Source organism: Mauremys reevesii, linkage group 4 (genome assembly GCF_016161935.1).
Source record: "Mauremys reevesii isolate NIE-2019 linkage group 4, ASM1616193v1, whole genome shotgun sequence".
NCBI lineage: Eukaryota > Metazoa > Chordata > Testudines > Geoemydidae > Mauremys > Mauremys reevesii.
The window spans coordinates 58102210-58124474 of record NC_052626.1 but is presented as its reverse complement, the minus strand read 5'-3'; the positions used below and the strand labels follow the sequence as shown (position 1 = coordinate 58124474).

Sequence of the window (22265 nt, the reverse complement as noted above, 5' to 3'; positions counted from 1 at the left end):
AAAGGAGGCATGGCTGTGCACCAGCAATCCCACTCTGCCATAAAATCCCTTTGGGACTAGGGTTGGGCACTTTAAGCCACCTTTGCAGTCCTCTTCTATGAAGCTATACTGCCTATCCCTGTTGCAGCTGCAGATCTAGCCCAGGAAAGCAGATGTGCTACCCACCCAGATTTTTTTTCTCATGGCTCACCCTGATATTTGTGTTACTTCTGGATATTGTCACTGATGCCTGCCATTCAAAGTGATTGATCAAACTAACAGACCACCTTAGTAATAGAAGAAATGCCTCCAAATAGACAGGCTGCTGGGCTGAATAAAATCAGATTTGATTCTACATGGATCCTAGCAGAAGAGAGTGGGTCTAATGCTTCAGCTTCCTGATCTTATATTTTTATAGGCATTTTTCTTTAATTTGTGATAGTGTGTGGATCCAGGCTGATATCTAATTTTGGGAGGGACTTTGGAATCCAAATGAAGATCAGGATCAAAGCTCCATAGTTGGCACTATGAAACCAAAACTGTATGTACAAAGAACTCAGGACTCTGAGCCGTTCAAAATCTGCATCCATATTTGCTTCTGCTGAGTGAAGTTCTGATTTGTGGTCTTTTAAATAAAGATGCTGACTGACCCATTCTATTGTTTGATGCTGAATACTGTGCTCAGATAATGGTAAGTGAAGAGAGAGAATAGTTGCTGGAGCTAAACTTCTTCTGTAGATTGTGATTTTCCACCCCATGCCCCTCATTCCTCTGTTTTGTTGGGCACTTTTGAAAAAATTGGGAAACCCCCCCCCCAAATGCTCATCTCCTCGAAGACATATATACAAATCGGTTTGTAGAAGAAGTCAGCTGAAAGGTGTTCAGTTACATCGTCACAGATAAGTGGACCAGCTCTCAAGCCATCAATTGTATCTGTCGCTACATTGGTTATCTTATATCCTAACTCCTATGCACTGGCACCTGAATTCCATAACAGGTGTCTTCAGAAATATAGTGGAATTGTGTAGGTGAAACCAATTGTCAGACAGATAAACTCATAAAGATTCCAAGTCCATCTGCAATAATCGTGGCATATACAGTCTAAAAAGTCTTGGAACATCCATAAAGCAGAGTGAGGAGTTAGGCAGAGGGGTGGTAAATGTTTTTGACTACTACATTTTATTAATGCTACTATTTTACTATTTAGATCTGAAGGACAGTTTAGAATTAGAGGGTTTTCCTTCCATGCAATTTTCAAAATCTCAGCATGGGGGAGATTGGGAGAATAACTTGAATTCAGAGAGAAATTATAGTAGAATCTATCATCTAAGGGTTCGTCCAGGTTTTAAACTGGATTGATTTGACATGCATTATTTAACATAAAATATGCAAGCTGCACTAATAGTGCCCTGTGCCCTGTTTCAATTTGCATCATTGTGTGCAAATGGTGTTGGCTTGCTAGATACTAAGAATGGGGTCTCTAGGTACCACTGTAATAAAAATCATAGTAAGGAATCTACTCACTGCATTAAAAGTATAGAAATGAAACAAAAGTGCGCTCTTCAGAGTGCTTGACCACTAATCAGTATGAGCTTTAAGAGCAAAGGACAAGCATACATGTCTTGCTACAGGAGGATATTGAATTGTCATAAAGGTGTCAAGAAGAGCTCAAGGCAGGGGTGGCTCTAGCCATTTCGCTGCCCCAAGCACAGTGGCACGCCGCGGGGGGTGCTGTGCTGGTCGCCGGTCCCGCGGCTCCAGTGGACCTCCCACAGACGTGCCTGCGGAGGGTCCGCTGTTCCCGCGACCGGCAGAGTGCCCCCCGCGGCATGCCGCCCCTGGGTCAAGGAGCTGAAGAAGAATATATTCTTCAGGTGGGAGGGAAGAGAATGCCAGGATGTTTTTCATGTGACAATCCATCTATCAGTAAATATTGGAAGTCAAAAGGTCCTTCACATATAGTACCAAGTATCAAGACTTTCTATCTCATTTTACGAAAATTCTATAAGTAGAAATGACACTGGTTCTAATAAAATAGCAAGCATTTGGCATTTAACTACATAGATACTGCGTGTTTACAACAAAGGATAAAGAGCTATATAATACCCTTGTGCATGAAAAAGCATAAACAGAAATGTATGCTAAAATATGTTGCAAGCTATCAGGTTTGATAGCATGCAATAGAATTCTCTAAGTGGAAAACATAATGTAATAGGTGTAGACTAAAATAACAATGGAAGTACCAACAATACTGGAACACTGTCAGAGAAATACCACTGAAACAAACTCATCCTCTAAGATGAAGCTTTATAACCCTTGCATAAATTCTGTAAACCCCACAAAAACTGATAGCTGTGTGCCAGATTAACAATACTAGACACAATGTGAACCATCCATTGCTCTCCTGGCAAAAGTCTGCATTACCAATGTGTTCTTATGTGTACTTTATTGGCTACTTATTTACTGGATGTAATCCAGGTGGCAACCAGAAGTAGAAATCTTAAATGTTTTTTTCATCAAAACATTTTTACAAAATGTGTCTTTTTGACAAAAATGTTAATGGTTTCCAGAAACATTTCACACTGGTTGAAAATTTCCAGTTTTAAATGAAAATCCAATTTTTTTAAATAAAAAAGATGTTTAAACCCCCAGTGTTACTTTTCAGTTTTTAATTTAAAAAATGAAATTATTTTCCCCCAAAAAATTCATGAAAGACTGGCTCTCTTTTGACCAGCTCTAATTATATGTCTCCTGTCTTTCACCCTCCTGCATCACCTTCTTTTTTGGCTTAATTTATGGAGCCAGGACTGGCCCACTGACAGAGTAGATGAGGTTTGGCCAATCTTCACCATTTTTTTGCTATAATCTCTCAAATTTACATAACATCTGCTGGTTTTGAGGAGGATTATATGGATTAAAAGATTTGCCAGCTGAGTCCTTTCACTGTCCTATTGACAGTCCCACATTTTACTCTTCCACAGGGGTATTTTGGATGCCATGTGTTGATGATTTTAGATTTTGAGAAAACCTGCATTATTTTGGTGCAGTTATTGAGGTAATGATAGGTTGAAGAATTATATTTCTCAGAGATAACTCTGGGATATGTAGAAATGCAATGGCAGGAAGCCATCAATGGCTTCACCTCTCCTCCTGTCAGCCTTATCTGAAAGGCTGGCATTACAGTAAAGAATTTTTTAAAAACATCCAGCACTACTATGGGCAGGTACTTAGAAAATGGGTGAAGTGTAATGCGACTTGAGGACTGCGATTAATTATTAATACCAATATAGTTAATAATAAAGTGTGTTTGCTCTCATACCTTAATGATCATTAAGGACAACTTCAACACACGTCATCTGGATCTGAATACTTCACAATGGGGATTCAGCCATCTAATGTCCACAAAGTAAATTTCATTATAAGTCACGGAGCATAAATCAGGTATAATTCCCTTGAAGTCAATGGAGTTACACCTGTGCACGCCAAAGACTAATTAGTGGCATAATCTCAAAGGAAAACATAAGGACACAACTACAGTAACACCTTGCTTAATGTTGTAGTTATGTTCCTGAAAAAATGCAACTTTAAGCGAAATGATGTTAAGCAAATTCAATTTTCCCATAAGAATTAATGTAAATGGGGGGGGGGGGGTGTTAGGTTCCAGGGAATTTTTTTCCACCAGACAAAAGACATTATATATACATACACACAGTATACATTTTAAACAAACAATTTAATACTGTACACAGCCGTGAAGATTGGTTGAGGTGGTGGAGTTAGAGGGTGCAATATTTCCCAGGGAATGCTTTAGTGCTGAATGATGAACTAGCACTCGGCTGAGCCCTCAAGCGTTAATACATTGTTGTTAATGTAGCCTCATACTCTACAAGACAGCACAAATGGAGGGAGGGGAGACAGCATGCAGATAGAGACAGAAACACACATCCTGTGTGTAAGAGAGATAGAGAGAGATGTGCATTGCCCCTTTAAGTACGCTGATGCCACTCGAAGTTCATTGCCTTTTTAAGTAGATCAGCAAGTTGAGACAGCAGCTGCTGCTAGCAAGCTCCCTCCGTCCTGAACCTTGTCATGGCCCCCCACTGCTCTATGGAGATGGGGTAAGTGGGAGGCAGGAGCAGGGGGCAGGGGGACACCCAGGGGTGAGCTGCAGCCGGTTTGCACGGGTTCGCGCGAACCTGTTGTTAAATTTAGCAGCCATTTTAGAACCGGTTGTTAAGGGCTGCTAAATTTAACAAAAGTTCCGGCCCAAACTCACTTCCCGCTCCTCTCCTGCTCCGCCCCCTTCTCAGATGTTCGCGGGAAGCCTGAACAAGCAGCATGGAGGCAGGTAAGCTGGGGCGCGGAGGGGGAGGGGAGGTGCGGCTGGCTCAGCAGCTCCCGGTCCCAGACCGCGTCTCCCTCCAGCCCAGTGCCGGCCCGGGGAGTCGAGCCCCGCGGCTGCCGCCGAGCGGCTCGGCCCCGGTGCCGGCCCGGGGAGTCGGGCCGAGTGGCTGGGCCCCGGTGCCGGCCCGGGGAGTCCGGCCGAGCGGCTGCCGCCGAGCGGCTGGGCCCCGGTGCCGGCCCAGGGAGTCGGGCCGAGCGGCTGCCGCCGGCGTTGAGCCCGTGCCGGCCCGGGAGTCGGGCCGAGCGGCTGCCGCCGAGCGGCTCGGCCTCGTGCCGCCCGGGAGTCGGGCCGAGCGGCTGCCGCTGAGCGGTGCCTGCTCTGGTCCGGACGGGCTCGGGGAGTTGGGCCCCGCGGCGCCGGTCGTGGTCCTGGCAGAGTGGACCCGGTCCCCAGGCAGTGTGGTAAGGGGGCAGGGAGAGGGTGGGTTGTGGGGGGGTGGATAGGGGTCAGGGCAGTCAGAGGGCAGGGAACAGGGGGATTGAATGGGGGCAAGGGTCCCGGGGAGCAGTCAGGAAAGAGCAGGGTTGGATGAGGTGGTGGGGGCACTCAGGGACAGAGAGAAGGGGTAGTTGTATGGGGTAGAGGTTCTGGGGGGCCACTGAGAATGAGAGGAGGGGTTGGGTGGTGGCAAGGGGCAGTCAGGGGACAGGGAAGGGGGGGATGGGTCAGGGGTCTCGGAGTGTGTGTGTCAAGGAACATGAGGGGTTGGATGGTGCACGACCCCCCCCCCCCCGGAGGGGGGGGAAGGAGGGAACCCGTTGTTAAAATTTTGGAGGGAGGAGGGAACCGGTTGTTAAAAATTTGGCAGCTCATCACTGGGGACACCCTGACATTAGTACCCCTCTTCCCCTCCCACACCCCTGCACAGCAAGCAGGAGGCTCCTGGGAGCAGCTCCAAGGCAGAGGGCAGGAACAGCACATGGCAGTGAAGGGAGGGACAGCTGAACTGCTGGCAATTGATAGCCTGCTGGGCAGCTGCCACACAGGGAAAAAGCAGGCGGCTGCCAAACAACATTATAAGGGAGCATTGCACAGGTTTAAACAAGTATGTTCTCTAATTGATCAGCAACATAACAACAAAACAACGTTAACTGGGATGACTTTAAGTGAGGAGTTACTGTATCTCAAACATCTCAGGTTCTAACTCAGAAAAACCTCAGGACAGTTTCCACTAGAGGCACAATAGGGACATAAGGGAGGGCACCAGGCATGGAAGGGAGAGCTCTGGGCCTCCTCAGGAAAATTCTGGTTGTAGCCCTGGCTTCTATGTAAATCTCTGGCCTGCAGAAAGGTCGGAATTCACCTTCTTCTGTGCAAACTACTTTCTCTGTAATCAGCAGGAACACTCTCTCTTGTCACTGCACACTCTTACAAAAACCTTTTCCAGCATGCTTGTTTTGTAGCTGGTCCTTTAAATGTGGGAGGGAGAAGCAGGCCAGCCCTTAAGTGGCCATTTTGCTTCTGACGGCTGTAGGTTACATCTTCCTCTCCTCTAGCTGGTAAGTTTTATTTTTTTAAATTTCTGCTATGATTTTCCCTTATTCTTATTTGTGACAATGTGACACATCCTCATGTCAATCAGCCAGTGCTCCCTGAGGACTAACCACACCCTTATACTAAGCCTGAGAAAACTCAGGCCAAAAGAAGGGATATATTTTTGCTTTTCTTTTTTAAAAGATAGAAGGGAGGTTGGGTTTGGCAGGAATAGCCCTAGAACACCATAATAAAATGGCTTTAGACCCGTACGTGGTTTTAAAGTCAATACTGAATTTTGAATCAATCTGCTGTATCCAGCTGGGGTTATTGCTTTTATTTTATAACCATAAAGTTTTACTCAAGTTAGTTACATAAATCCCAAGAGAGGTCTCTATGGCTTTGGATACATGAAGTTGTTCAAAGAAGGTTCGTGAGAGAGGAATTTGCTGCTCATGAAAGAAGGTGCTCTAGAAAAGCAAATGCCTTGGTTTGTGTTCTCTCCCCTCTCACACCCAGCAGTCCTCAAGTTCCAAGTATGATAGTCACAGTGTGCTTTTTCCATGGTTGGGGTTAATTTACCTGAGGCTCTGAAGCCTTTGCAATAACCAGGGCAATCTAAGTAAACCCCTAGGAACCTGCACTCACTAATGACTTTTAGAACTCTATTAATTATAGGGGTGTTATTCCTGATTTGCATGTGGTGTGAGGTCAGAACCGAGGCTTCTGATTCAAGGAAGTTTCCTGCCTCACAGGTTGTTCAATTCTTTAAGGGGATAGGAGGGTAATTCTAGATTAGGAAGTGGTGTTGTCAGTTTATGTATGATTGAATCACCAAGAAGTATTATGTACATTAGGAAATTGTCTCTGTTTTGGTGAAATTTTAGTATTTACAGTCCAGACTTGGTTGGCAGCACATTTACAGAATACAGTGATGCCTTCTGAGTGGCTATAGGTAATATTATAATGGTGTCTATAAAAGCCAGTAAATACAAAGGCTGGCAGAGTTGCTTATTTTTAGCTATAAATTACATTTAATACAAAATAAAACATTTTGGCCTCATGCTAAAAGTGCCTTGGGAGCCCTAGAAGTGCACCTTTTATTCAGTCTGAATGCTTACATACAGAAAATTGGTATGTTGGAAATAAAAACCGTAGGGCTGCTGTGTGATGCTTCCAGGGGGCGCCAGGGTTGTGAAGCACCTCATTTCCAACTGCCCTTAGTGTGAGGGCGCCTTTGCCTTTGCCTCCTAGGGAGGGGCAGTCCATGGGCAACACAAGCATTTGCTGCTAGGCATACAGTCTCTCTACAGGTTAGCAATAGGCGAGCTCCAATCTCCGAACGTCCCCCTGGAGTGTCCAATGCCTGATCCACTGACAACTCATGTTATTCGCAGATTCACTGCTCCCAAAGGAGCAGTACACCCAGCTCATCAGTTCCACCTCAGATCACTGCTCTGCTTAACATGCAGCACTTAGAGATGTTTATAGTGAAATTCAATGTAGGTTTATTTAATAAAACACAGTGATCAAGTAATAGCAAGTAGAAACATTGGAAACATAATGCTAACTTATAAAATAAAGGATAGCTCAATGGCTTGTGCTTTGGCCCCCCCTAAACTCAGGGTTGTGAGTTCAATCCTTGAGGGAGCCCTTAGGGATCTGAGGCAAAATCAGTACTTGGTTCTGCTAGTGAAGGCAGGGGGCTGGACTCAGGATCCCTTCCAGTTCTATGAGATAGGTATATCTCAATATATTATTCTAGAGCCTCAACTTAATTAACAAGATACTTTCATGTCTAAAGTATTGCTCACCAGAGCTTTACTTCCAGGCGGGCTGTGACCCTCTTTTCATGGGACAATCACACTGTCAGCATCTCTCCTTGGTGAAGGATAAAATCTGGTCTCCTCTTTTTATTTTTTTATGCAGTTACAGACTATTGTCTCTTACCCCCTGGAGGTTCCCCCTTCAGGCACTCATCTTGGGGTTTCTTTGTCTTTGTAAATCCTCAGGCCCAGACAGTAAAAAAAAAAAAAAAAAAATAGCCTAGCTTCAAGGATGCTCATTATTCTATATGCTGTTTGAGTTAGTCCTGAGGCTCACCTCGATTCAGTTGACACACTTTACTTCAACAGTTTTGGAATCTAATATGGGAGTTGTACTTTGTGTGCCTCCTGTCTCCATTCTCCTCTGTGGGCCCAGGTTCACTAGCAGACTGCATCATGGGAGTTGTAATATAGTGGCACACAAAAAGAGAGACCAATGTGCATCATGGAAGATGTAGTCCTGGGCCATAAAGGAGAATGAAAGCACAAGGCACTTGAACTACAACTCTCATCAGACACCGTGGCAGCATTTCCAAATAGAAATGCTTGATTTTTCAAATTGAAATTTGTCACTCAAGGCTAATTGGTTTTTTTGATTCTTCATCATCAAAAGTATCATGGAAAAGATCACTGAAAAGTTTTGGTTTCACTGAAATTTTCCATGGAGAGGAAAATCTGTTCTCTAATGAGCTCTCAGAAACACTAAGGAGGAGCTCTAGCATGCACTGTCACTATTTTACAGTCTTGTAGTTAGAGCACAGGCCTGGGAAATACAACCCACAACCCCATACTCTCTCACTGACTCACTGTGCAACTTTGGGTTAATCACTTAAACTTTCTGTGCCTCAGTTTCTTCATCTGTAAATGGTTATAATAATAATTCCTATCTCAAAGGAGTGCTGAAATGTTTATGTAATTAATGTTCGTAAAGCACTTTATCTCTGGATGAAAAGTGCTATAAAAGTGTAAATGTGTTAAAATCAGACCATATTTTAGCTCTAGCATGATCAAAAAGTCAATTGCATATCAATTTAAAATTCAATGTACATTGTATCAAAACTCATTTATGGACACATAGAACACAATTTTAAATGAAAATACCCCTAGCGTGTTCTTTGTTAAAATATAGACTGTTGGCTGACATGGCTTCTGTGAAATATTCCCAGGTAATAATGCTGCAGTTTGCTACAAGATAAAGAGTGAAGTCAGTAACTGCTGTAAGAATTTCTTGAGCAGATGTTAAATTTTTGCTATGTGCTCCATATCCATCCACAGAGAGAATACTGAAATCCTCACACTATCTCTCTGCAGTTGATAACCTTATACCGATTGATGTCTGATGTTTGGTAAAATTATTTCCCAGGATTTCTGTGATTTCTAAACATAGTAACTTGCTTTTCCATCATTATCATATCAGACCTACAACTCTTGTCCATAATTTTCCCTGGGTGCACATGAAACCCCACACCATTTATTGCTCTTATTGATGCACATCTGGTGAGGCTTGCCAAAAATGAATTATTTTCAGTGTAAAAAACCAGCCCCTTTCTTGCCTTCTTTACAGACCATTTCCTTATGCAGTATTGATTAATATTATTCTTTGAGGAATATTTCCTCACCCTCAAGATCATATTTTTCCAGATCACTGTGGATTATTTTGACATACTAAAACCATGGATTCTTTGAAGGGCCAACATTCGTGTCTGTGGCTAATGGTTAATTTATTTCTGAGGAAATGGATGTCTCTTGGTTCCTATTAATATTAATATTATAAACACATTCTTTATTGCTGATTACACACATAACCTTTTCTTTGCCATCTTTTTACCATCACTATTAAATATTCTTTTTTTTTTAAATTATTTCCTGAAAATGTAAAGGTGATACAGCTTCTCATTCATAATCCCTAAAAAGGTTAATATTGTGGCTTTATACTGTATATTACATTAAAAATAGTACATTAAAAGAACATGATCAACAGTGCAAAGTCAAGCACTCAAAAGGTAGATGCCAAAATTAAGGTTGCCTGGGCAGTATCATATGTATCTACTATGATAGTCTTTAATTACATGATCACATATTATTTTTGCCCCCAGAACCTGTGCCTCATTCAGTGCACACTTAATGAACAGCTAGTGAGTATTAGAGCTGGTCAGGAATTTTCTGATGGATTTTTTTTTTATCTGAAAATGCTGAGTTGTTGAAACCAAAACTGTTTGCAGATACATGTTGGCTTTGACAAAACTTTCATTAGGAAAAGTTTTCGGGTTCAGGATTGAAAGTCGGGTCAAAACTCTTAGCCTGAGTTCCCACATCTATGTCTGTGCTACAGCTTATGTCTGCAGAACTTACGTTGCTCAGCAGTGTGAATAAACCACCCTCAGAGCAACATAAGTTACACCAACTTAAACCCCAGTGTGGAGGTAGTTTTATTATGCTGATGGGAGAACTCTCTCCCATCAGCATAGAGCATCTTCACCAGATGTTCAGCAGTGACGCAGCTGCACTGCTGCAGCACTGTATATTTAGACATGCCCTCAGATTCAAGTCCCTGCATTGCCTGGAGCTGAGCGAGGCCACGATCCTGGCTCTCCCACATCTTGAGGGAGGGCCCTAATCACTGGGCAATTGGCTGTTTTGGCTCTCACTGGCTCGCTCTCTCTATCTTTTTTCCATAAAATATTTTTGAGTGGTCTGAATTCTGTTCCAATGCAGAATGAAAACTAATGTCAAAGCCTCAATTTTTTTTTCAAAATGGAATTCTAGTTTTCAAGTGCCCTTATTCAGTATTTTGTTTTGTCTTGTCATTGTTTTTTAAAGAAACATTGCTTTTTTTAAATAAACTAGGAAATTACACACAAAGACACACACAGCGCCTCACTGAAAAACAAGAAATGCCATTATATAGCATCATGTTGAAGAACCGTGTGGGTGTCAGCAGGACTGGAACTTTTATATGTACCACACAGTCCTCTGCCAATTGACTTTTGCTAATGGAGTAACTGATAGAAGTGTAGGACTGGAAGGGACCTCGAAAGATCAACTAGTCTAGTCCCCTGCACTCAGAGCAGGGCTATGTAATAACTACATCATTCCTGACAGATGTTTGTCTAACCTGGGCTTAAAAACTTCCAATGATGGAGATCTCACAACCTCCTCCGGCAATTTGTTCCAGTGCTTAACCACCCTGACAGTTAGGAGGTTTTTCCTAATGTCCAACCCAAACCTCCTTTTTCCACTATTTAAGCCCATTACATCTTGTCCTGTCCTCAGAGGTTAATGAAAACAGTAATTTCATCCTTTATCTGGACCAGCATTAGAGGAATGCAACACTTTCCAAGTGGGTTTCACAGATATTGGCTGTCAGCAGAGGAATGTTAATGCTCAGGAATTCTGGGTTCCATTCCAGGCATCGATGGGTGTATGTTCCACTGTGCACAGACTCTTCTGCCTGTTCTACTCCAAGTGTGACCCCTTCTGTCCATCCTCTCCAAACTGTCTCAATCTCAACCACTCAGGTTTCTTGTTCTAAGTCCCAGGCTCCTTTCCTAGCGAGCTGGGGTCTCCCCATCTCCCAGTCCCTTTGCCCAACCAGGCCAAGTACCCACCCACTGTTCCTCATCCAATCTTTCTCTTCTTCACCCATCCTTCAGTTGCACCCCCCACACACAGTATCCAGTCCCACAGGGTTCCAGTCTCAGTTACCCTCCCTTGGCTGCTAGTCCAATCTAATTCTCCACATCCCCGATCTCTTTGCCCAGACAGTCCCAGCTCTCCTGCTGCTCACTGGCTCCTCATCAGAACTGCCTCCCTTCCCTGCACCTCTGTCTCCCTACACCCTACGGTTTCTAATTTCCTTGCCCAGCCAGTCTCCTTCTCCCCACCTGGCTCCCCATTCAATCCCACTCTCCCCTCTCCCTGCCACTGGCTCTCTGTCCACCATCACTCCCATTTCCCTCCCTGTCTCCTGGCCCACCTAGTCTTAGTCTCTTCCCACCCCAAACTCCTGTCCCATTTTCACTCTCTCTACCATCTCCAGGCTCCTTTTCCCATTGGTCTGTCTCTTGATCCTTCTGCATTTAAATCAGGCACTTTCCTCCTTCACATTGCCTGGGTCCAGCAAGAGGGGAAGGATATAGATCACAGGAGAGAAAGTATTCCTGCATTCAGTTCCAGTGCCCAGCCTTGGCATGCAGCAGCTCAGAGCAACCATTGCAGAGAAAGTCCTAGCTCCAGGCTGGAACATGTTCAGTGGATGGAATCTTTGTGGAATTTAGCTGCTAAATACTAAGTCGTCTCTACTGATTATGTGTGAAAGGCCATTTTTCGAAGGTCAAATTTGGGAAGATTTTTGCAGGATGGCAAAAGGCATATTGCTCACACAAAGGCCATCCAGCTGCCAAATTTCAAATTCCTGCTCCATAGTAAAGGTTCCCAGAAATTTTTTAAATGGAGAAAACAATGTATCATTTCCTAGCCTCAGTCTCAGAAATGGCCGAACCCTTTTTGGCTGAAGTTTCCCCAAAAATTTAGCCTGAGGCAGACACCTGGCACGGAAAATTTCAGCCCAAACAGTTAGTCTGGCAAAGTTATAAGTAACTGAAAAAAGGGAAGTGTTGGGCCACCAGCCTCACCTATAACAACACACACTCTTTCTCTTCTGATCGCTAGTCTTAAGACTCTACCAAGGAGGAATGCTCTCCTGGAATCAATTACCTATTGATTTCAGAATGTGAATGTCCTTGGTTTTTAAATCAACACTGAAAGAGTTCTTCTGACTTGCTGGTGGGCACAAAGCCCAGGAAAAAAAAAGGTAAAAAAAATCAGTCAGCTTGGGGGGGGGGGGTGAGGGAGAATCCTCAGATCAAGAAATAAAACTAACAAATCAAGAAATAGTTCAGATTCTTTCACCTGTTTTAGATCTAAGACATCGAAGGCCAAAAAGTAGATGGGGAAACACCAAATTCCAGACACTTCAACAGGTGCCTTAAAAGAGCCAAATGTTCCAATGTTAGCATTTTATACAATCATGATGTATGATGACCACTCTGGAGAAGGATACTCAGTGTTTCTCTTGCTCCTTAGCTGCCCAGGCCTCTTTGGCACATTCACACACAGCACTCTGAATGACATAGGTCACGGCCTAAAAGTCATCTAAAGTTTTCAAGTTACATTTTAAACAGGCTTCTGTTGATTAGCTGTGCAGCCTTTGGTGCTCTGTTCCATTTTATAGAATGATTTGAAAAAAGTTAAAAGATTCTTAAATATTTGGAAAATATTTACCTAGGTCAAAAATGTAAGAGAAAATTTTATTTACATGACGGTGGCTTTATTTTTTAACAGTGCTGATTAAATGTGCCAGGTTAGCAGAACTCTGGAAACTCAAGTCCTCTGTTTTTCTAACAGAGATGTTTGTCGCTCTGCCCCAGCAACATAACTGAATGGTGATTCACCATTGGAACAAACTGACAAGGGAAGTGGTGTATTCTCCCTGGTGTCTTCAAATCAAGACTGGATTCCTTTTCTGAAGATATGGTTTAGTCAAACACAAGTTATTGCAGTCAGTAAAGTGTAACTGGGGCTTGTCTATGTGAACAGTTAATTAGTGGCAAGCTGGAGTGCGAATCTATCCAGCACTAGCTTGCTGCACATGAATTGTCCATGTGGACCCTGCTGATGTGCATTTATAGTTTTGTTCTAGTCCTTTTTGAAATGGGACCAGATCGAAGTGTATTCACTAACTGTTAATGTGCATCAGCAGGCTCCACACAGACATTTAGTGTGCAGCAACTACTCGGGGCAGGGGCGGCTCTAGAAATTATGCCGCCCCAAGCAGGGCGGCACGCTCGCCGCCCTTCCCCGGTCCCGCGGCCGGGGCAGAAGTGTCTGCGGCGGGTGCGCTGGTTCCGCGGCTCCGATGGAGCATCCGCAGGCATACCCGCGGGAGCTCCGTCCGAGCCGCGGGACCAGCGCACCCGCCGCAGCCGCGCGCCTGCGGAGCTCAGCGAGCCGCGGGAAGAGGGGACCCTCCGCAGTCATGCCTGCGGTAGGTCCGCTCGTCCCGGAGCTCTGGTGGGCCTCCCGCAGGCATGACTGCGGAAGGTCCACCAGAGCCAAATGCCGCCCTGCCGGGACAATGCCGCCCCACGCACCTGCTTGGCGCGCTGGGGTCTGGAGCCAGCCCTGACTCGGGGGTAGATTCACACCTCAGCTTGCCACTAAATGCTTGCATAGACAAGCGCTGGGTGAAATGTAATGGCTTGTTCTAGACCGGGAGTCAGACTGGTTGATCTAATGGTCCCTTCTGGCCTTAAACTCTGAATTATGAGCTGGAGGGTCATACCACCTGCATCTGTTTAAAAAGATGCCAAGTGTGAGTGTCAAGTATCAGAGGGGTAGCCGTGTTAGTCTGGATCTGTAAAAGCAGCAAAGAGTCCTGTGGCACAGGTGCCACAGGACTCTTTGCTGCTTTTACAAATGTGAGTAGTGGCTTTTCTGAGGTGGATCCTTATGCACTGAGTGGACTTTATCCACCAACTAATTTCACCTGTTTATTGCAACTGCCATCAGATGATTACTAGTCACTACTGATGCAGTCGAAAGATGAGCAAGTGATTTAGAAGTGAAAGGGTCAATAGTAGATTATTAAAACCATCAGCCTCTTATGTCTCAAAGTACATTCTTGTGTTTAGTTTTAGAGAATGTGAGACATAGTCACACTCAAAGCTGAGAAAATGAAATTCAAGTAAAATACATAATCTTTTTTTTTATCCCATGCCATTCATGGTTGTGTAAAATTACTTGGTTTTATTGGATACTGTACCTTTCTTTAAGTAGTTGCTCTAGTTTTGAGATGTTGAGTAAATGATCTATCAACATGTGATGAGACAATTGCTAAGGTCACCATACTCTTGGATGAATAAACATACCCTTCTGGAAGCCATAACTCCGAGGACCCACTTAAAAAAAAGAAATGGCATTTTCTTCCTGGTTGCACAATCATATAAATAAACTTTTGATATATAGCCTATTTGGAATAATACTCTAATTGCTTGACATTCCTTTGACTAGAAGGTCTCCACAATTGCACATTTATACTTATTGATGACTGCAGTGGGGTGGACTGGCCTCCTATGGACCTAGAGTGGGAGAAACCCCTCACTGAGCCCTGGTGGGCAGAGCCAGGCTGTGCTCAGCCCTCCCACCAGAGTCAGTGGGTGGGACAAGAAGTATAAAAGGCAGGTCTGAAAGCTCAGTTGGGCTGCAGCTGCCGGTGGAGCCAGATGCCTCCTGCTTGCTCCCAAGCTGGGAGACTGCTGCCAGCCCTTGGGGGCTGAGGACTGGCCAGAGCCAGGGGCAGCTCCAGGCCCCAGCACGCCAAGCGCGTGCTTGGGGCGGCAAGCTGTGGGGGGCGCCCTGCCGGCGCCATGAGGGCGGCAGGCAGGCTGCCTCCGGCGGCTTGCCTGCGGAGGGTCTGCTGGTCCCGCGGTTTCGGTGGATCTCCCGCAGGCGTGCCTGCGGAGAGTCCGCTAGTCCCGCGGCTTTGGAGGACCTCCCGCAGGCGGCCGCCGAAGCTGCAGGACCAGCGGACCCTCTGCAGGCAAACCGCCTGCGGCAGCCTGCCTGCCATGCTTGAGGCAGCAAAATCCCTAGAGCCACCCCTGGCTAGAGCCGTACGTTGACTTGACCGCAGAGGAGCTGCCAGCACTACCACAGGCCTTCTACCTGGACGATGTGGACAACCCTCTACAGGACCAGGTACACCCCGAGGGGGAGGTAGGAAGTGGCCCAGGGGTAGCCGACCCTAGTCTGGCTGCAGCACTGCCTGGGCATAGGTCAGCGTGTTGCAGTCAGGATCCCCACTGACCCAGTGGCAAATCCTACTGCCACTGTTAGACTGAATAGAGGGGAATAATCACTTCTCCCAATCTGCTCCTACCTTTTTAGCTGGCATTGCCAGGTATTTACATGCCAGATATGCTAAACGTTTGTTTGCTCCTTTGTGCTTCGGCCACCATTCCAGAGGATATGCTTCCATCCAAAAATTAAATTTGTGACTGAACTCCTTGGGGGAGAATTGTATGTCTCCTTCTCTGTTTTACCCACATTTTGCCATATATTTCATGTTATAGCAGTCTGGGATGATGACCCAGCACATGTGGTTCGTTTTAAGAACATTTTCACTGCAGATTTGACAAAACACAAAGAAGGTACCAATGTGAGATTTCTAAAGATAGCTACAGCACTTGACCCAACATTTAAGAATCTCAAGTTCCTTCCAAAATCTTATCAGGAGCATGCTTTCAGAAGTCATAAAAGAGCAACACTCCAATGCAGAAACTACTAAACCCGAATGACCAAAAAAGAAAATCAACCTTCTGCTGGTGGCATCTGACTCGGATAATGAAAATGAACATGCATCTGTCCACACTGCTTTGGACTGTTATCGAGTAGAACCCATCATCAGCATGGACGCATGTCCTCTGGAATGGTGGTTGAAGCATGAAGGGACATATGAATCTTTAGCAAATCTGGAACGTAAATATCTTGTGACACTGGCTATAACAGTGCCATGCAAATCCCTGTTCTCACTTTCATGTGACATTTTAAACAAGAAGCAGGCAGCATTATCTCCTGCAAATGTAAAAAAAACTTGTTTGTCTGAGCGATTGGCTGAACAAGGAGGAGGACTGAATGGACTTGCAGGCTCTAAAAGTGTTACAATACATTGTTTTATTTTTGAATGCAGTTTATTTTGTACATAATTCTACATTTGTAAGTTCAACTTTCATGATAAAGAGATTGCACTACAGTCCTATTTGGTGAATTGCACTATACTATTTCTTTTGTTTTTTACAGTGCAAATATTTATAATAAAAAATAAATATAAAGTGAGCACTGTACACTTTATATTTTTTGTTGTAATTGAAATCAATATATTTGAAAATGTAGAAAACATCCAAAAATATTTAAATAATGGTATTCTATTATTTAACAGTGCAATTAATCACACGATTAATCACGATTAATCTTTTTGACAGCCCTAATTTCCAGAAGTGCCTACTTTGCTTTCCCTGTGCTATTAATAATTTTTTATGTCTATACAGAGGAGGTGAATATAGTAAATGACGTAGTCCCAATCTCTTCAGTCTTTTCTCCTATGGATTGCACAGGGAAGGGCAATGGGAGTGGTTGCCTGGAAGGTGGAATGCAGAGAATGCCCCTGGGAGGGTCGGACTCTACTCCCAACATCAAAGCATGACATTGTGTTCTGATTCAGCTAAAAAATTTTCAGTTGCTCTATTGGATCATATGTACTTTGTCATTGGATCATACCTTCTTCCTATCTGGGATAAAGAAATGCCTTGAGAAATATTCCAATGAGATTTACACGTTTTATGTAGTCTGAGTAAATTCTGCTTTATTTGATGACTCATCTTGCTGTCTCGCTGGACAGAAGAGAGAATAACCTAGGGGGAGAGGGTAATTAATTATTTTTTACAATGTAGCTATATACTCTGAATGATTTATCTAGGATTAGAGCTGTGTCCTGCTGTATATCACTCACCAGCCACTAACTCTCTGACTTAATGATACTTGTCATAGCTCAGAAACCTCTGAAATCAAACCACTGCTCTGAGTTCAGCAGAGGTGTTAAAAATCAAATAATGTAGGGGATAGAGGCTAGCTCACTTTCTAAAGATGGTCTCTTGACATGTCAGGATTCAGGTACCTTCTTGAGAAGCTTGTGCAGCCATTGCTTGTGCTGCTCCTGTTCTGGGAATAGAGGATTTCTGTTTCCTGGGCTGTCAGATGAATTTATTTCACCACAAGAGTATTTTCTGTAGCTGTCAGTATATGTGAAGAAGATAAGATTGAAGAATTGTGGGTAAGCTGCCTCAATGGATATGCCTTGCAGCTGTGCCCCCCAAAATGCATCCACAAATATCACAGGGGTCTCGCTCCTCTCTCTGTAATCTGATGAATCCTCCTGCTTCCAGTCTGGAAGGAAGGGAGAATAATCCAGGAGGATACTGTTTATTGTAAGATTAGAAAATGCCCACACTGATTTGTCTAGGATTACAGCTGGGTTCCTTCATGTATCCCTTACTACTCCTGGCAAATTGGCCAGACTTGGCATAGCTCCCAAGCAACTTGTTCGTGAGCCCTGCCAAGCCTCATTGATCCAGAACAAGGGAGTGGCTGAGGAAAATGCATGGCAAGAGGAGGGGAAACCAGCTCTGGTGCTAGACAATCAGTTTGGTTACCTACAAGTGCCTAATTTTAAAGATAAAACGATTCACTCCCTTGGATTTTCTGTCTTCCTTCCAGACTCAGAGTAGGATGATTCATCAGACAGTAGGAATTACACAGACTATACAAAAACAGGAGTGAAGGTGTTAGACTATTTCTCAATACAACTCTCTGTCCTGACTAATTTCAAGGGTATTATAATGACAGAATTATTAGTAAGAGACTGCACTCAGACACCCGCGGGATACATATTTTTCATTAGCTATTGTATAGTGACTAGAAAGAATATCTGGTTGTGGTTCTGAGGATTCTACTCTTGTTCCTGATACAGAGTAAATCTGCTGAAAATAACAATTGACAATAACAAAAGGTAAAAAAAAAAATCATGAGCAAAATGAACCTTTCCTAAAAACGTATGTGTTTAATCAAAGGTGAAATTACTATTTTTAATACTCTATTGTTTTAAGTATTTTTAAACAAAATTCATTCAGATAAACTCGTATCCCTTTGTCCGATCTCACAGGTTCTACTTTGAAAAGTGATTATGTAAAAACAGTGTCATGGGGTCCCATGTTTGTTGTGCACCAGTGATTTCAAATGTGCTCAGTTTACAAATGTGTGTGGTATTGTGGTGTTTTGTTTTTCTTCCTAAAAGCCAGTTGATTAATCCTTGGCTCTGAGAGCCCAGCCAGACTCTTTCCATCTTGTGCATCATTCCCAGTTATTAATATTCTTCATCTTAAATTAGGAGTGACTACTGTGAAAGCACATAGCCTTCAGTAGATGTGCCTGATTTCCATTGATTTCGATAGGCACCTAAATACTTCTGAGGATCTTGGACTCAGAAATAATCCCCTGGATGATGCAGAAGATTGAAGAAAGAATCCTATTATATATCTCCTTACTCCATTTTATCACAACCTTCTTGCATTACCTCTTTCTCCTATGTGGTATTTAAAGAGATCTGGGCTCTTATCCCTTAAGGCAGTTTTCCCACAATTCTTCACTCTACAAAGAATATTCCTTCCTTTAAATTCCAGCACCTACAGATAATCTCAAATTTCCATCAGATTCTTTACCTGGGACACACTACCTGTTATAATCCAGTATTCCAGCCTTCCCCTGGCTCAGGAGAATTTTTAGCTGTGCTACTTATTAATGGAAAAAATGTCTGGTTGAAAACACTGTGCTGTGCTCTGAGCTCTCGTGCCAGTACTTGGGCCAAACCAGCGATTTAGAATGCAGCTCTTTTCTGAGGCTCTTGGTACATGCAGAAGCCTCACCAAGGAATACTTTCATTTTAAACAATATTTTTCCAAAGAAAATGTACAGGGCTTATAAACTCCTCTTTTATAACAGAAAAAAGTCATTAATGAATTTGAAACCCAGCTTCCAGAGATCCAAGCACTTAAGCACATGCTTAAGTCATACGGTTTTAATGGACGTTAAGTACACCAGGGTTGCCAGGCGTCCAGTTTTCGATTGGAATGCCTGGTTGGCTCCGATCAGCACTGCTGACTGGGCCATTAAAAGTCCAGTCAGCAGCGCAGTGGGGCTAAGGCAGGCTCCCTGGCTCCATGCAGCTCCCAGAAGTGGCTGGCATATCCAGATCCTAGGGTCCCGGGAACCGCGGTGGAGGTGGTGCCTGCGGACAGGGGCAGTGTGCAGATCCACCCAGCCGTGCCTTCACCTAGGAGCTACAGGGAAATGTCTGCTGCTTCTGGGAGCTGCCTGAGCTAAGCGCTGCCTGGAGCCTGCACCCTGAACCCCCTCCTGCATCCCTACCACAGCTCTGAACCCTGTCCTGCCCCCAAACTCCTTCCCAGAACATGGACCCCCTCCTGCACCCCAACTGTCTGCCCCAGCCCTGTGCCCCTTCCCACACCCAAACTCTCTCCCAGAGTCCGCACACCCTCCTTCATGCTGAACCCCTTGGCAACAGCCCAGAGCCCCTTCCTGCACCCCAAACCCCTCATCCCTAGCCCCAGCGCCTGCACCCCCTCCTGCATGCTGAACTCCTTGGCAACAGCCCAGAGCCCCTTCCTGCACCCCAAGCCCCTCAACCCTAGCCCCACACCCCCAGCTGGAGCCCCCACTCCCCTCTGCACCCCAACCCCCTGCCCCAGCCTGGAGCCCCCTCCCACACCCTGAACCCCTCATTTCTGGCCCCACCCTGGAGCCAATACCGATTCCCACACCCCAACCCCTTACCCAAGCCTGGTGAAAATGAATGAGTGAGGGTGTGGGAGAGCAAATGATGTGGGTGGGGGAGATTGAGTGAATGTTGGGTGGGGCCTCAGAGAAGGGGCAGGGCAGGGGGTGGGGCAAGGGTGTTTGGTTTTCTGCAGTCAGAAAGTTGGCAACTGTCACTTAAGACCACCTTAGCTCAGCAAACCACTTAAGTACAGGCTTAAAGTGAAGAATGTTTTTAAGTGCTTTTCTGAATTGAGGTCCAAAACTGATGTTCACTTTTCATTATACTGTGATAGGTAGGAAGAAAGGGAAAAAATTCAAGAAGATGTTGGTGGGGTAGGCCCAAATTCATTATTGTGATATAATGCAGCCTATTCCCCCAGACAATGTATAATTTATTATGTATGCATCTGGAGAACAGCATGAGAAGGAGATAGGCTAAGCTCACCGGTCATTTTCCAAATGAGCAGAATAGCCTATCTTTTCTAGCCACTAGTTCCTTTCAGTGAGTAACTGGCAATAGTTCAGGTATTCGTTTCTTGTTGCTTAACACCACTCTGAGGCACAATGATTCTTTATACAGTATTGCAAGATTTTTTTCTTTCTAAACAATGATCAGAAGAACAAAGATATTTTCTTCTGTCCGTTTCTCATAACACTCTTAACAGGTTACCTTCAGTTCTTCTCAGTGCAAACAAGCATGAAATAGTCAAGCCATTGAACCATAAATCAGTCTGTATTTAATCTAAAATCCTAGCCTGGTGCCAACAAAATCACAATATAACGGTGATGGCGAGTACTGTACCTACAAGCAACAAGTCATGATACTATCCTTACAGACTACCAGTGTTCCAGTTAATTTAGCTGTTAATCCTCAGAGTAAAGTCCACTTTACTCACATAAAAATCAAGCAGTTAGTGCTTCTGTGAGTGGCGTAATGGGGGGCGGGGGGATCAAAGTGCTCACCATAACTTGGAGCTAAGGTGCTGGTCTGTAGTACAGCCCCAGCAACTCTTGTTCTGGTTGACGTGAGAGAAGAGCAGCTACAGCTCTTTTGCACCAGTGGCATAGATTAATAAAGTTATGGGTAAAAATATAGATCTTGCAGCCACTCCCTTGTCTTGCCATTTCAACCTACCTCAGCTGAGGCACCGTGTGCAGGGAATGAAGGCACCTATGAATACTTGAGTCACCTGTCATCCCTCCTGAATAAGTAGTGTGGGTCTAGTGCTGGCCATCCGCAGCATGGGTGAATTTTACCCCAAAGCATAAGTTGGTTTGGTAAATATAGGTTTTGCTAAAGCCTTTTAATGAAGATACAGAAATTTTGACTACAAGTGGTACAACAGCTCTCTGAAAATATGTCAGCACAAAGCAGATTTATTTCTGCAGCCCAAGTTCTGGGATCTTCTAAAACTCGCGTCTCTTTTGTTTTCAAGGGATCTTGAAAAGTCGGAGTGCTAGGTATGACATAAAAAATCTATTACCTCCTCTAATCAAACATTCAGAATGTTAATGACATAAGAAGCGAAGCACAGGATTACTGTGGAGTGGAGTAATTGCTCCATAGATAAAAATCAGGCAGAGTCGTAAAATTATGGGGTGAATTCCTGGCTCCACTGAAATCAATGGCAAAATTCCCATTGACTTCAACACATCCATGGTGCTTTGAAAAAATTGTTGCAGTTTACTTCTGAAGTTTCTTTACTGCTTTTTTGGCTTATGATATTTTTGAAATACCTCGTCCTAGTGTCATGGGTTAGGGTGTGGTGTGCTTTAGACTGCTTTCAGTCATGCTTGTGGGCACCCCTCAAGAGACAGACAACTCCTCTGCATGGAACCACTCTAAGGTCTTGTCTACACTTGTGGACATATGCAGGATAAGTGTAGCTACACACCACACTGAAAGGCAGTCTCCTACCATGCTACACATGGCAAGGAAATCTGAGGCAGTGGAGAAAAGCTCTGGAGTCTTTCACTGCAGTGGGGAGGCCACACTGCTAAAAATAGCAATGGAGATGAAGGAGTCACTGCTTGGTCATGTAGAGAGCCATGTAGGATATATACCCTAGGGTTCTAGTGTGTCTGTACTCTACTTGCCTAAGTAGTGCCTCACTGTCTATACTACTGTTTAT

The 22265-nt window shown here is 44.3% G+C and overlaps 1 long non-coding RNA gene across 1 annotated transcript in view; it reads left to right on the top strand.

Moving 5' to 3' along the window:
- The first annotated feature begins 5834 nt into the window (after window positions 1–5834).
- The window catches only part of LOC120402944, an 87577-nt gene continuing 71146 nt past the window's right edge, over window positions 5835–22265 (top strand). Inside the window, exon 1 of the long non-coding RNA XR_005597377.1 lies at window positions 5835–5883. This is a non-coding gene — a long non-coding RNA (uncharacterized LOC120402944). The remainder of the gene's footprint in view (window positions 5884–22265) is intronic.